This window comes from Pelmatolapia mariae, linkage group LG16_19, assembly GCF_036321145.2.
Source record: "Pelmatolapia mariae isolate MD_Pm_ZW linkage group LG16_19, Pm_UMD_F_2, whole genome shotgun sequence".
Taxonomy (NCBI): domain Eukaryota; kingdom Metazoa; phylum Chordata; class Actinopteri; order Cichliformes; family Cichlidae; genus Pelmatolapia; species Pelmatolapia mariae.
In genome coordinates this window covers 37005205-37020113 of record NC_086241.1, presented here as the reverse complement: position 1 = coordinate 37020113, position 14909 = coordinate 37005205, and positions in this window count along the sequence as shown.

The window sequence follows — 14909 nt, the reverse complement described above, 5'->3', positions numbered from 1 at the left end:
CAAGCAGGAACAAAGGGAAGTGTCTTAACACATCTTCAGAGCTACCATTTGCAGAACTACTTTTTTGCATTATGAAAGTGGACATGAAAAACTTCAAGCATAAAGGCTAATTTACACCATGGAGTCCTGCTCTGAAAACCTAATATACATTAAAACTAAAAGTCAGTATAAGTCAGTCACTTTTGTGGTGGTTGTAAAACTGATTTTTCTTCGTCTGGCTAAGTGCAATCAGCTGATGGGATCAGTGCTATTTTACGCAATCAAATACTTTCTCTTTTCCAAAGCACATCCAAACAGTTTAAAAAATAACAGGTTACTACATGACATCAGACCACAAACATAACTGTGTTTCTTTCTGAAGCACAATTGGGAGTCCCCTCAGCAGGTTCGCAAAGTAATAGGTTAATGTGTGGGAACAAAAACAAAAAAACAATGGAGGCTCTGAGGAAGAGATGCCTTTTTTTCCTCACATCATGTCAATGACTGGATTACTTCATTTTAGAAAGAAGAAACATGAAGCCCAAATTCAAGTGAAGCAGTGTAACATGGAGATAGAAAACGAAAAATATATATATCTGCTGACAAGCGGACGGATGTCAGGATTCCTGATTGTACTTCCGTAAAAAATATAGTTTTGTTTGTGGTGTGATGTGCATGTAGAGTGGTGTGAACAATTCTCCCTTCCTGATTTTCTATTTTTTTGTTTGTCATTCTTTCAGATCATCAAACACATTTAAATATTAGACAAAGATAAAACAAGAAGACACAAGTGCAATTTCTAAATGAATATGTTTATTATGAAGGGGAAAAAATCCAAACCTACATGTCCCTGTGTGGAAAAAATACTTGCCCTCACCTTGTTAAATCATGAATTAACCTTTGGTTACCCACATTTTTACACATCAGTTTCACCGCTACACTAAGACCTGGTTATTGCATGAGCAATAAATCAATAAATCAAGAAATCACTTAAATAGAACCCGTCTGACAAACTGAAGCAGGCTAGGAGATCTCAAATAGCAAAACAACATGTCACGATCCAAAGAAACAACTGAGAAACAAAGTTACTGACATCCATCAGTCTGGAAAGGGTTACAAAGCCATTTCTAAGGCTTTGGGACTCCAGTGAACCATGGTGAAAACCATTAGCCACACATGGAGAAAACCTGTAACAGTGATGAAATTACCCAGGAGTGGCCAGCCTACCAAAATCACCCAGGGAGCGCAACAATGACTATCCAGTAGGTCGCAAAAGACCCCAGAACAACATCAAAAGAGATGCAGGCCTCACTTGCTTCAGTTAAGGTCAGTGTTCAGGACTCCACTATAAGAAAGAAACTCGACAAAAATAGCTTGGCAGAGTTCCAAGGTGAAAACCACTGTTCAGCAAAAGAAACAAGTTTTTCTGAGTTTTGCCAGAAAACATCTTGATGAGCCCCAAGCCAAAATTCCTCCACAGCGCTCTAAAAGATGCATTGGCCGCTGTCACAAACAATTGATTGCAGTTGTTGCTGCTAAGTGTGGCCCAACCAGTTATTAGGGTTAATGGGCAATCACTTTTACAGACAGGGCCAAATAATTTTGGATTTTTTCTACTTAATAATACTCCTTTTTTCTAGATTTTGCATCTACTTGTGTTATTTTTGTGTAATATTTAAATTTGTTTGATGATCCGAAATGGTCTCATAATCTCTGCTTTTCGCACATGATGTGGTTCTGTTTGCTTCATCAAGTGGTGGCCTCCAGCTCGCATTGGAGCAGTTCAAACCTGGATGTGAAGTGACGGGAATGAGAATCAGCACCTCCAAGTTTGAGGCCATGGTCCTCAGCCAGAAAAGGGTGGAGTGCCCACTCTGGGTCAGAGATGTGTTACTGCCCAATTTGGAAAAGTTTAAGTTTCTCAGGGTCTTGTGCATGAATGAGGGGAGAGGGGAGATTGGTTGGTAACTGGTGCTGTGGCTGCAGTGATACGGATGCTGTACTGGTCCATCATGGTGAAGAGAGAGCTGACTGTAAAAATGAACTTCTCAATTTACCCGTTGATTTACATCCCCACACTCACCTATGGCCACGAGCTGTGGGTAGTGACCAACAGAACAAGATTGCAGATACAACCGGTGAAAAAAAAAAGCGGTGTCTGATCATTTCCTGATAACATTTACATTTACAATAATTGATTACACAGCAGTGGGGAGTAGACTTTATCACAGTAGATGTCTTTCTGAAAGCGCTGTAACTAAGTTTAAGAATATAATCCACCCACTGTTATCATCTTCAATGCCCTGTACCAACACAGAGCAGAGCAGCTACCTGAACACGACTCCAACAGAGGTCGATCATCTTGTTAATAATTTTACCTCCTCACTACGTACGACTCTGGATACTGTAGCTCCTGTGAAAACTAAGGCCTCAAATCCGAAGTACCTGACTCCGTGGTATAATTCTCAAACACGTAGCCTAAAGCAGATAACTCGTAAGCTGGAGAGGAAATGGCGTGTCACAAATTTAGAGGATCATCATTTAGCCTGGAGAAATAGTTTGCTGCTTTATAAGAAAGCCCTCTGCAAAGCCAGAACATCTTACTATTCATCACTGATTGAAGAAAATAAGAACAACCCTAGGTTTCTTTTCAGCACTGTAGCCAGACTGACAAACAGTCAGAGCTCTGTTAAGCCAACCATCCCTTTAACGTTAAGTAGTAATGACTTCATGAACTTCTTCACAAATAATATATTAATAATTAGAGAAAAAATTACCAATAATCATCCCATAGATGTAATATTATCTACAGCTACTTTTAGTACCATTGATGTTAAGTTAGACTCTTTTTCTAGTTAACTTCAGTAATTACTTCCTCCAAACCATCAACGTGTCTCTTAGACCCCATTCCTACAAAACTGCTCAAAGAAGTCCTGCCATTAATTAATGCTTCAATCTTAAATATGATCAACCTATCTCTAATAATCAGCTATGTACCACAGGCCTTCAAGCTGGCTGTAGTTAAACCTTTACTTAAAAAGCATCTCTAGACCCAGCTGTCTTAGCTAATTATAGGCCAATCTCCAACCTTCCTTTCATATCAAACATCCTTGAAAGAGTAGTTGTCAAACAGCTAACAGATCATCTGCAGAGGAATGGCTTATTTGAAGAGTTTCAGTCAGGTTTCAGAGCTCATCACAGCACAGAAACAGCTTTAGTGAAGGTTACAAATCCGGACTTGATAGTAGAGGGCTTTCAAAACAGTCTCTGATGGTGTCTGAGGAACTGGAACAGGTTTTGGATCCAATGTGTTGAGGACTTACATGTTGTTCTTCAGATGCTCGGTGTAGATAAGCGTTCTTTCCTTGCAGTCTGAAAGCAAATACAAAGCACAATAAAGCAAACTGCCCATTTCAAAAACAAATAGACATGTATCAAGCAAATATACAATCTTACATTTAATAGAGCTGACACAATTAATCGTATAATGATTTACAATTGTGATGCATTTCAATGCAGACATAAAGCATTTTTAATCCATTCAGAAGAAACTAATCGATTATTAAATACTGTCCCAATCAAAAGTTTAAGACCACTTGAAAAATGGCAAAAAAAAATCATCTTTTGCATGGTTGGATCTTAACAAGGTTCCAACAACATGCAACAAGCAGAAAAGGGAGTGAGACAAAACATTTAACTTACATTCAACAAACTTAAACTGGGACAGGCTGGTTTACAGCTGATCAAATGTTTAGGACCACATGCCTTTAAAAGGCCAAATCCATGCAAAACTGTGGATTCATTGTCATTTTCTGTCAGGTAGTCAGACTGACAGGATGTTCTGATGGCAAAAGCAAAAAAACTTTCCTTTTTGAACATGGTCGGCTTGTTGAACTGCATAAGCACGGTCTCTCACAGCGTGCCATTGCTGCTGAGGTGGGAAGCAGTTCTTAAATGATCCTGGGGGTTATGGAACAAAAACGTGAAGTGGAAGACCTAAAAAATCCTCAACCCAAATTAAGGCCATTACTGGTGCTGACTGCACCCCCATAACCATCAAACGGCATCTGAGACTGAAGGGCTTCAAAAACAAATTATCTGATGAGAAAAAAATGAAACCTTTTTTTTTCTCCCGTAAAAAAATGTAACCTTGATGATCCTGATGGTTTCCAACATTACTGGCATGACAAGTAGATCCCACCTGAGATGTTGTCTATGCGCCACAGTGGAGGGGGCGCCATAATGGTCTGGGGTGCTTTTTCCTTCAGTGGAACAATGAAGCTTCAGGAGGTGCAGGGGTGTCAAAAGGCTGCTGGCTATGTCCAGATGTCGCAGAGAGCATCCCTGATGACTGAGGGCCCTCGTCTGTGTGGTAACGATTGGGTTTTTCAACAGGACAACGCTACAGTACCCAATGCCCACAGGACAAAGGACTTCTTCCAGGAGAATAACATCACTCTTTTGGACCATCCTGCGTCTTTCCCTGATCTAAATCCAACTGAGAATGGACAACAGTTCCAGACAGTAGACGCCCTTCGTGTGGCCGTCTTCACCACTTGGAGAAATGTTCCCACTCCCCTCATGGAAACGCTTGCATGAAGTGATCAACAATAACAGCGAACCTATTCATTACTGAGTTCAAGTTTGGAACTTTCTGTTTTGGGGGTTTACCGATGCTTTTTGGAGGTGTGGTCCTAAACTTTTGATCAGCTGTAAAACAGCCTGTTTCAGTTTAAGCTTTCTTTTTAATAAATTACATTTTCAAAAAATGTTTTGCCTTACTCCCATTTCTTCTTGTTGCATGTTGAAGCTCTACTTGGAACCTTGTTAAGATCCAACCATGCAAAATATGATTTTTTGCCATTTTTCAAATGGTCTAAAACTTTTGATCAGGACTGTACAACCTAAAAATAACAGCAATTTGTTTTCTTCAGCCACATACATCACAGTGGACCAACAAGTGCAGTCTGTGTTCAGACAAGTTTTGAGCAATAAAAAAAATAGCTTATATGTAACCTCCTTTATTTGTTGATGAAAAGAAACAAACTGAAATAAAGTTATCGTGATGCATTGGGGAAAAAAAATGCACATCACATGCCAGCAGTGGCTTCGCACATGCGCGATTCATTTGCAGTCTGGATGCAGTGGGGTAAAAATCATCTGCTCCATCTTCCATTCCACCACGTCATCAATTATGACAGGCAACAGCCTTCAAAAGTTCCAGTTTTGTATTAACTGTCCTGAGAGTTTGTTTGAGGACTGACCTCACACGGCTTTGAAGAGGTATCAGAGTCAGAGTATTTAAACTGCTTAATGCAGAATGGAGTAGGTGAACCATTCTTTTTTTTTTTTCAGAAAAAATTTAAGAAACAGCGCAACATCATATGACAAAATGCCCTAAAAATCTTGTGTCCTAATCAAAATGGCAAACCTGGCTGACAGATATGAAAATATTTTAAACAGTTGAAAACTGACTCAAACTTTACTCCTTCTATATCTAGTGTACCTTCAGTCTTGAGGTGTTCAACAGGAGAGTTGTACATCTCTATGGTGCATTCTGCTCCACACTGATTTGGATCACCACCCTGAAAAACAGATTGTGTCATTAAACAATATCTACAGAAATGATGTGTGTGACGACTAAAGCAGAAGCCACCAGTGCAACGTGAGCCCAAATTATCTCCAGCATGCAAAACAAGGTTCCTTTAACTACAGTTTTATCTATTTATTTCCATAACCTAAAGGATTAACAACTTCAAAGGCATCTTGGTATAGCATTTGAAACATAATGGATTTTGGTTAAAAAAAAAAAAAAAAAAAAAAAGTAGTACTTTTGAATATCTTACCATCACTAATGTCACACAGTACATATGATGAAGACTCAGCTGATTGCTCACCTGTTACACATCTCTGCCACAAATCAGAGTCTAACAAATATTTCAAAGTCTTTCTTAGAGGTACATGGTATGCAAACTGATCTGTTCTATTCTCACTTTGTCCTAAAAAAATTTTCTTGGGCTCCACATAGTTCAACATGTGTATGAAGAACTGTGTTCTGGAGTATGTTTTCCTCACTGGCCCTTTATGACATGCAGAAAACAGCCTGGATCCCTTGACCAACTCACAAAGCTTGGAAATACCCTCATCAGATAATGTTGTTTCAGTTTTAAGAAGTGTAGTGAGCTTATTCAGAGTATATGACTGACACAACTCATGTATTTTTTAAAATTTCCTCTACAATGGTCAGGATGGCAGAAGCAGGTCGCAATGAAATGCATAACCCCTCAGTGACTTCACTGACTTGGCACAGAAATCAAAAAGGAACATTGTCTTTAGCTGCTCCTGATGAATTAAACAGGTGTTTGTTTTACAGTAAAGCTAGCTAAAATCTTCAACTTGCTGCATTAGCATGAACTTTCCAGAAAACTGAACAGGACTGAAGGCAAAGCCTGTGACAGAGGAATGCTTTCAATGCAACAAGAAAACTGACCAAGCGAACTATGGTTACAGCTGATATACGTTTCATGTCTAATGATATACTTACATTGAAATGGAAGGTTGTTGGTTCAGTGCAGGGTGCTGCTGGCCTCCCTTGCTGAGCTGAGTCAGTCTGGAATGTTAGAAGTGGCGCTATATTCTTCTTCGTTGGTTTGGCGGACTACACGCTTCCAAGGAGTATTGGTGCCCTCTGCTGTCGCAGTACCTCACAGTCAGACAGGTATCTCTCTGTGACAACATAGTACCCTCCTCGTCTAAGTTTATATAAAAATAAAAAATTCCCCACTCGCCCCTGCGGGCGGTTAACCCTTCAAGCTCGGGTCCTCTACCAGAGGCCTGGGAGCTTGAGGGTCCTGCGCAGTATCTTAGCTGTTCCTAGGACTGCGCTCTTCTGGACAGAGATCTCCGATGTTGTTCCCGGGATCTGCTGGAGCCACTCGCCTAGCTTGGGAGTCACCGCACCTAGTGCTCCGATTACCACTGGGACCACCGTCACCTTCACCCTCCACATCTTCTCGAGCTCTTCTCTGAGCCCTTGGTATTTCTCCAGCTTCTCGTGTTCCTTCGTTCTGATGTTGCTGTCATTCGGAACCGCTACATCGATCACTACGGCCGTCTTCAGAGCTTGTTCTTGTGCTGACATGATTAGTGCCTCATGGATCATGTCCAGTGCTACACGATGTTGCATTACAGCAATTCTGAGAGCGTCTATTTCTTGGTTTTGTCCCTTGTTGACCTTGCAGGATACATTGAGGAACAAGCCGAATCTATAGTCCAGTGTCTCACTTCTGAGAGCATGTTTTCCAACTCCTGCCCACGGGAAGAGTGAGTTTTGTCCAGTTGTCCAGAGTTTGAATTCTTCAGGTACGTCGGTTCCCCAGATTGAGTCATGTGGTCTGACTGTTGAAGTTGAGCGTTTCTTCCTGGATGAGGATGATGATGTTGATTGTGCAGTCATTCTGAAGATGTGGTCGGAGATCAGAATTGGTGCACATGTTCCAGGGTGTTTCCCATATATGGTTGGGTGTGTTAACATGCTCGGCATGTGCGAGCAGACGTAACAGTCTTTCTCTGTGATCCTGTTAAACACATATCTGTATCAGGCATTTTTCATCCAAGAGTGGATGTGGTCTTGTGTCATGTCCATTAGGTGGGAGTTGTCGTGCGTCCATCTTCTCTGTCTGCCTCGTGACTCAGCTGCTGTTGGCATCAGCTGGGCTCCTGTAAGGGTGAGCTTCGTAGTCAAGGTAACCAGGAGGGTTCCCCTTCCCATGGTTGCACATAGGTCCGTCCCACCCTGTCACTTGGCTGCCCTAAAGTTGATCAAATGGAGATTGAAGTGCGAGCAATTCCCTACGGGCGCTCAATCAGCACTTCCCCCCTCACCCCTGCTGGGTGAGACTTCCCTAATGTGCTTCTTCCTTTGTGTCGGGGCTCCCGGGACCTCAACCTTTTTACAGTGGCTCTGATGTATCCAGGAGGGTCTCTCTGCAATTTTACAGGCTGTGGGTGAGGTCAATAACACTTGGTATGGGCCCTCCCAGCGAGGCGAGCTCCAATTTCTCCTCTGGAGCACCCCTTTAGGACCCAATCGCCTGGTTTCAACCTGCAAGAGACTAGAGAAGAGTCGTACGGCAGTTTATTGTTCAAAACAATATCCTTATTTTCTAGTAGTTTTGCGATCCGTTCTGCCAGAGTTTTTTCTCTGACAGATTTGTCTAAAGGTTCACTTGTCAGTGGTAGTGCTTCAGAGACTTTACTAATCACATCATTGACAAAATGTGTCCCATTATCTGATCTTATCAGAGTAGGGATGCCATATGTTGGGATGAAATGATTACATAGACATTTTGCAACTGAGATTGCATCTGCTTTTTTCACTGGATAAATCTCTGGCCATTTTGAGAATACGTCTATAATCACTAGAGCGTAATTTGAGCCTTGACTTTCACTTAATTCAATAAAGTCCATGTGAATGTTGTGAAATGGATGAGGTGGTGTGGGGAAATGTCCTCTTTTTGTCCTCAGATTGCCTTGTGAATTGTGTTTTTGACAGATCATGCATGTCCTCACAAATTCCTTTGCTGAAGTTTCAATTTAGAGTATAAAAGTGTGTATTAATGACCTGGACCATCCCTCCTGATGACACATGGGTCACCCCATGGGTCACTAATACTGGTGTTCTGTGTAGTGTTCTTCTAGTTGTGCTCCACACTTTAACCATTTCTTTTGTTCTGTGGTTGGCGCTGCTTTTTGTTCATCTTTAAGTACTTCAAGTGGTATTTGCATGGTGGATGTAGACATTAATGTGTCCACAGTTTGTTGTGTGGCTAACTTGGCTGCTTGATCTGCAAAGTTATTGCCTTTAGTTATTTCTGATTTATCTTTCTGATGTGCAGCACATTTACATAATCTAACTGTTTTGGCAATGTTATTACTTCTAATAGTGTCTTCAGAAGATTTCCATGTTGTACTGGGTGTCCAGTAAATGTAATCATTCCTCTGTTCTGCCAAATTTTTGCAAAGTGATGTACTGCTGAAAAAACATACTGGCTGTCAGTGTATATATTTATATCTTGGCCTGCGTGCAATTCACATGCACGTATCACTGCTGTTAGCTCTGCACTTTGAGCAGAGTGTGAGGATGTCAGCGGTTTCACTTCTATAACTCTGTCTGCTGTGGTTACAGCATAACCTACACAGTTTCATCCTAGGCTATTTTTAGACGCTGAGCCGTCTACAAAAACGTCAGTGAAACCAGGTTGTGGTGTGCTGTAAATGTCAGCACGTGGCTTTGTCTCCTCATCTAATTTTTTCATACAGCAGTGTGGATGACCTTCTTCGGGTGAGGCCAAAAGTGTGCTTGGGTTCAACTGACAACATTTCTCGATTCTCATGTGTGATTGCGACAATAAGATTCCAACATACGACAGTTGTCTCGCATGTGTGAGATAGGACAAATTGGCTTGGAGTAAAATTGAAGTCACCACGTGTGGTACTGTGATGATCAAAGTGTGCCCTAAAACAATGTCAGCTGACTTTTTTACTGCCTCTGCTGCGGCTGCACAGGCCTGCACATACAGGCAGGCCTGACGCAACAGAGTCACGAGTAAAATGCAAGCGGGCGTTGTTTTTCTCCAAATGCCTGTGTTAAAACTGCTTTCATGTAACCTGCTGCTCCATCTACACGTAAGTAGAAAGGCTAGTTTCAAGTTACTGAATGCTTCTTCTGTTTTATTTCTTTGTAGATGCAACACTACATTTTTACTTAAGGCATTTTTAGGTAATTTCTCTTTTTTCAAAGAATTCATACATCTTTTAAAAAACTTTGCATTACTCACAGCTCATAGCTCACAGCTCTAAAACTAGGCATTAGTAAATCATATGCCTAATCATTATGTGTCACTGCAATCCAGAAGCATGATCACAAATTTGTTTTTATTTCAATTCAGCAAAACAAACAAACAAACAAAAACAAAAAACAAGTTGCTAATGGCATGAACGCTTTACACACATGAATCAGGACACAAAAAGAAAAAAGCTGCTGCCAGAAACAAAGCAGAAGTGTGAGGAAAAAAACTGAGCTCACAGACAGCTGCATGTGTGAGCTTTAATATCATGCAGCTCCTGCTCTAAAAAACAAATAAATAAAAAATAAAAAATGCGTAACTTGCTCATTAGCTTAGTAGTGTCCACATATTTAATTCAGCTTCTCAATCTTGTAGCTTTAGCTGTTGTATACAGGGTTTGGCTTATTAGATGTTAGTATAGGTTTGCTCTACATCTCAGCAAAGTCTCATCTAGGATGACTGGTTTTCAAGCAGGTCAAGTGCCTCTATGCACCTGATTAGTTTAGGTATTTCCTTTATTTTCTTCATCTCATATATCATTGTACTGAGTTGAAGCAAACCTTAAGCTTGAATCAGACTACTTTTAACAATTATCCACCTCACATCATAACTGACTGAGGTGCCTCTTATTATTAATATTATGTCATTATTAATGTTATATCTGTTTTTTATATAACAGCAATAGTATATTACAATATTTTATTAGTGTATACCACTATACTACTAATATACAATAGTTTATTATAATATTTTATTTATATTTTATTATGTATCCATCAAGGGCTGCGGGTGATCTGCAGTTTCACCCTTTCCCAAGCTGGAGACATTTTCCTTTTCACACACTTTCCTTGGCTGAACAATGACACAGCCTTAATGTACCTTATGCATCTCTCTATTTCATTTAAAATGTTTTCGTGTGAATTATCTGCTGTCATTCATTCTATTCATTCTGGGCATGGTCGTTGTTTCATTGTTTCACCAATTTACAGGTTGTCATCCTTGTTATCCTTCCTATTATTAATTTGAATACATTAAAGATAAGCTCTAATTTAATTTAGCCTTTTGTTTATTCCACTTTATTCCTCTTGTATTTATATGTATTCAGTTGGGTCTGTATCCAGCCCTTTTTAAACTTTGATCTCTGATCTTTTACTTGATGAGGGATTATTATATTCTTCCTAGTCTGAACTGCTTCCTTGTTTCTTACAGTCACGTACAAAATGTCCCTCTTTTCCACACCTCCAGCATGCAGTGCTAAAGCCACTTTTTGGTGTGTGTGTGTGTAGGCCTACCTCTACCTCTTGCTGTTCTACTATGCATTCCTCTGTCTTTCTTTTGGATTATTCCTGCTCTGGTTTGTTGTTTTTCTAAACATTTCTCATCAGGTGTTAATTTTGCTTGTTTATTCTCCATTCTCAAAGATTTTGCTGGGCCATCACTGGCACGCTTGACTTCAGGGTGGTGGCTGACACGCCCTTCTACTCTGCGCACGGAGCGGTGTCAGTTTTATGAGGCGGAACTCAACCTTTCCCTTTTGTCACCAGTACGTGAGCCTCAAGCAAAGAAAACAATAAAAAACAATGGAAGTAGTTCAGCAGCGTATAGTGCTGTAAAATCAACTTACTGCCAAACACACATACAGTGGCTTGCAAAAGTATTTGGCCCCCTTGAACTTTTCCACATTTTGTCACATTACAGCCACAAACATGGATCAATTTTATTGGAATTCCACGTGAAAGACCAATACAAAGTGGTGTACACGTGAGAAGTGGAACGAAAATCATACATGATTCCAAACATTTTTTACAAATAAATAACTGAAAAGTGGGGTGTGCGTAATTATTCAGCCCCCTGAGTCAATACTTTGCAGAACCACCTTTTGCTGCAATTACAGCTGCCAGTCTTTTAGGGTATGTCTCTACCAGCTTTGCACATCTACAGACTGAAATCCTTGCCCATTCTTCTTTGCAAAACAGCTCCAGTTCAGTCAGATTAGATGGACAGCATTTGTGAACAGCAGTTTTCAGATCTTGCCACAGATTCTGGATTGGATTTAGATCTGGACTTTGACTGGGCCATTCTAACACAAGGATATGTTTTGTTTTAAACCATTCCATTGTTGCCCTGGCTTTATGTTTAGGGTCGTTGTCCTGCTGGAAGGTGAACCTCCGCCCCAGTCTCAAGTCTTTTGCAGACTCCAAGAGGTTTTCTTCCAAGATTGCCCTGTATTTGGCTCCATCCATCTTCCCATCAACTCTGACCAGCTTCCCTGTCCCTGCTGAAGAGAAGCCCCCCCAGAGCATGATGCTGCCACCACCATATTTGACAGTGGGGATGGTGTGTTCAGAGTGATGTGCAGTGTTAGTTTTCCACCACACATAGCGTTTTGCATTTTGGTCTCATCTGACCAGAGCACCTTCTTCCACATGTTTGCTGTGTCCCCCACATGGCTTGTGGCAAACTGCAAACTGGACTTCTTATGGTTTTCTGTTAACAATGGCTTTCTTCTTGCCACTCTTCCATAAAGGCCAACTTTGTGCAGTGCACGACTAATAGTTGTCCTATGGACAGATTCCCCCACCTGAGCTGTAGATCTCTGCAGCTCGTCCAGAGTCACCATGGGCCTCTTGGCTGCATTTCTGATCAGCGCTCTCCTTGTTCAGCCTGTAAGTTTAGGTGGACGGCCTTGTCTTGGTAGGTTTACAGTTGTGCCATACTCCTTCCATTTCTGAATGATGGCTTGAACAGTGCTCCGTGGGATGTTCAAGGCTTGGGAAATCTTTTTGTAGCCTAAGCCTGCTTTAAATTTCTCAATAACTTTATCCCTGACCTGTCTGGTGTGTTCTTTGGACTTCATGGTATTGTTGCTCCCAATATTCTCTTAGACAACCTCTGAGGCCGTCACAGAGCAGCTGCATTTGTACTGAGATTAGATTACACACAGGTGCACTCTATTTAGTCATTAGCACTCATCAGGCAATGTCTATGGGCAACTGACTGCACTCAGACCAAAGGGGGCTGAATAATTACGCACACCCCACTTTGCAGTTATTTATTTGTAAAAAATGTTTGGAATCATGTATGATTTTTGTTCCACTTCTCACATGTACACCACTTTGTATTGGTCTTTCACGTGGAATTCCAATAAAATTGATTCATGTTTGTGGCTGTAATGTCACAAAATGTGGGAAAGTTCAAGGGGGCCGAATACTTTTGCAAGCCACTGTAGATGGTTCTTTCATTCCTCTTTCAACCCATCTGTCTTCTCTGTCTAAAATGTGAACATTGGCATCCTCGAAAGAGTGACTGTTGTCCTTTAGATGCAGATGGATCTCCAAGTCTTTCCAAGCTCCTTAGACTACGATGACCTGGATGACTGAGAACCTTCACAGACATACCCCAGAACAACACAAAGAACTGCAGGCCTCACTTGCCTCAGTTTAGGTCAGTATTCATGACTCCACCATAAGGAAGAGATTGGGCAAAAATGGCTTGCATGGCAGAGTTCAAAGACAAAATATATAAGATAACATTTTGATGATTCCCAAAGGCTTGGGAAAGTACTCTGTTAACTGACAAGATGAAAGTGGAATTTTCTAGAAGGTGTGTGTCCCATTACATCTAGCTTAAAAGTAACAGATCATTTCAGGAAAGGAACATCATACCAAAAGTAAACTATTGTGGTGATAGGGTGATCAACTGGGGCGGTTTTGGTGCCTCAGGAGCTGGAAGTGTCATGATAGGCTGTGTGGCAGGCAGGAGTGGTGGACTCTCGGAAACGGGACTTGAACTCAAAACGCAGCTTTTATTGCTGGAAGAACACTTCATGAAAATAAACACTAACATAAAAACCTCAAATGTGAAACTAGGAACTAACACAAGACAGAGGAGGGTGGCCAACATTAACGACGTGACAGAGAGCAAAGGAAAACACGGGGCTTATATACACAGAGGCATAATCAGGGAATGGGAAACAGGAGGGAGGCACAGCTGGGAGAAATCAGGGCTAACAAGACGGGGGGGAAGTAAAACTGAACACACTGACATAAGACATGGACCTTCAAAGTAAAACAGGAAACAAGAAACAAATCACAAAGACGCAGACTTGACACTGACCTAAACCTAGAATAATAATAATCAAAACAGCACAACTAAAGAATCAGAACACGAATCATAATACAGAAAAATACCAAAATACAAGAAACTGAAAATGCTGGGTCAAAATGACCCAGAACCGTGACAGGAAGACTTGCTGTGGTAAATGGAACCATGGAATTTGCTGCCTACCAAAGCATCCTGAAGGAGAATGTTGCAACAGTCACAATTGTGTGGTGTCTCTTTAAGACAACATAAGGTATGAGTCAGTGATGTCGCAAGTATGCGCCACTGCCCTCTGTGGCGTATGAGAGCAACGTGCTTGCACGTGAGTGTATGGACCGAGATGGACCTTATATCTTTTACCTTTCTAACAATTTGCATTGTTACCGGTTGTAGGGACACTGTGCTTCATGTATATAAGCAGCAGCCGTTCAACCGGGCCTTGTAAAGTTGATGAAGAGAGTGTGCAATAAAGGAGAAGTACTGTGGAATTCCCTGTACCAGTGTGGTCGTGAGTTTTTCTGACTGTCCTGCTAAGTATTTCTACCGCCTCCTCTCAACTACTGAGTACAACCCACGTTCCAATGTCCAGCCATCTGTTTGTGATCTCAAGCTGAAGCGCACTTGGGTTCTGCAGCAGGACAATGGTCCAAAACACACCATCTCTTAATGCCTTGAGAAAACAAACTGAAGACTTTGGAGTGGCACTAATAAAAGCAAGGAGCTGGTGGTAGACTTCCGCAGGCACAAACATCCTCCACTGCAACCACTGAACATCCAAGGTATGGACATTGAGGCTGTGGACAGCTACAGGTACCTTGGTGTTCATCTGAACAATAAACTGAGCTGGACTCACAATTCAGACGCCCTCTACAGAAAAGGGCTGAGCAGGCTGTACCTGCTGCAGAGACTCAGGTCTTTTGGAGTGGAGGGCCCACTCCTGAAGACCTTCTATAACTCTGTGGTGGCCTCAGCCATGTTTTA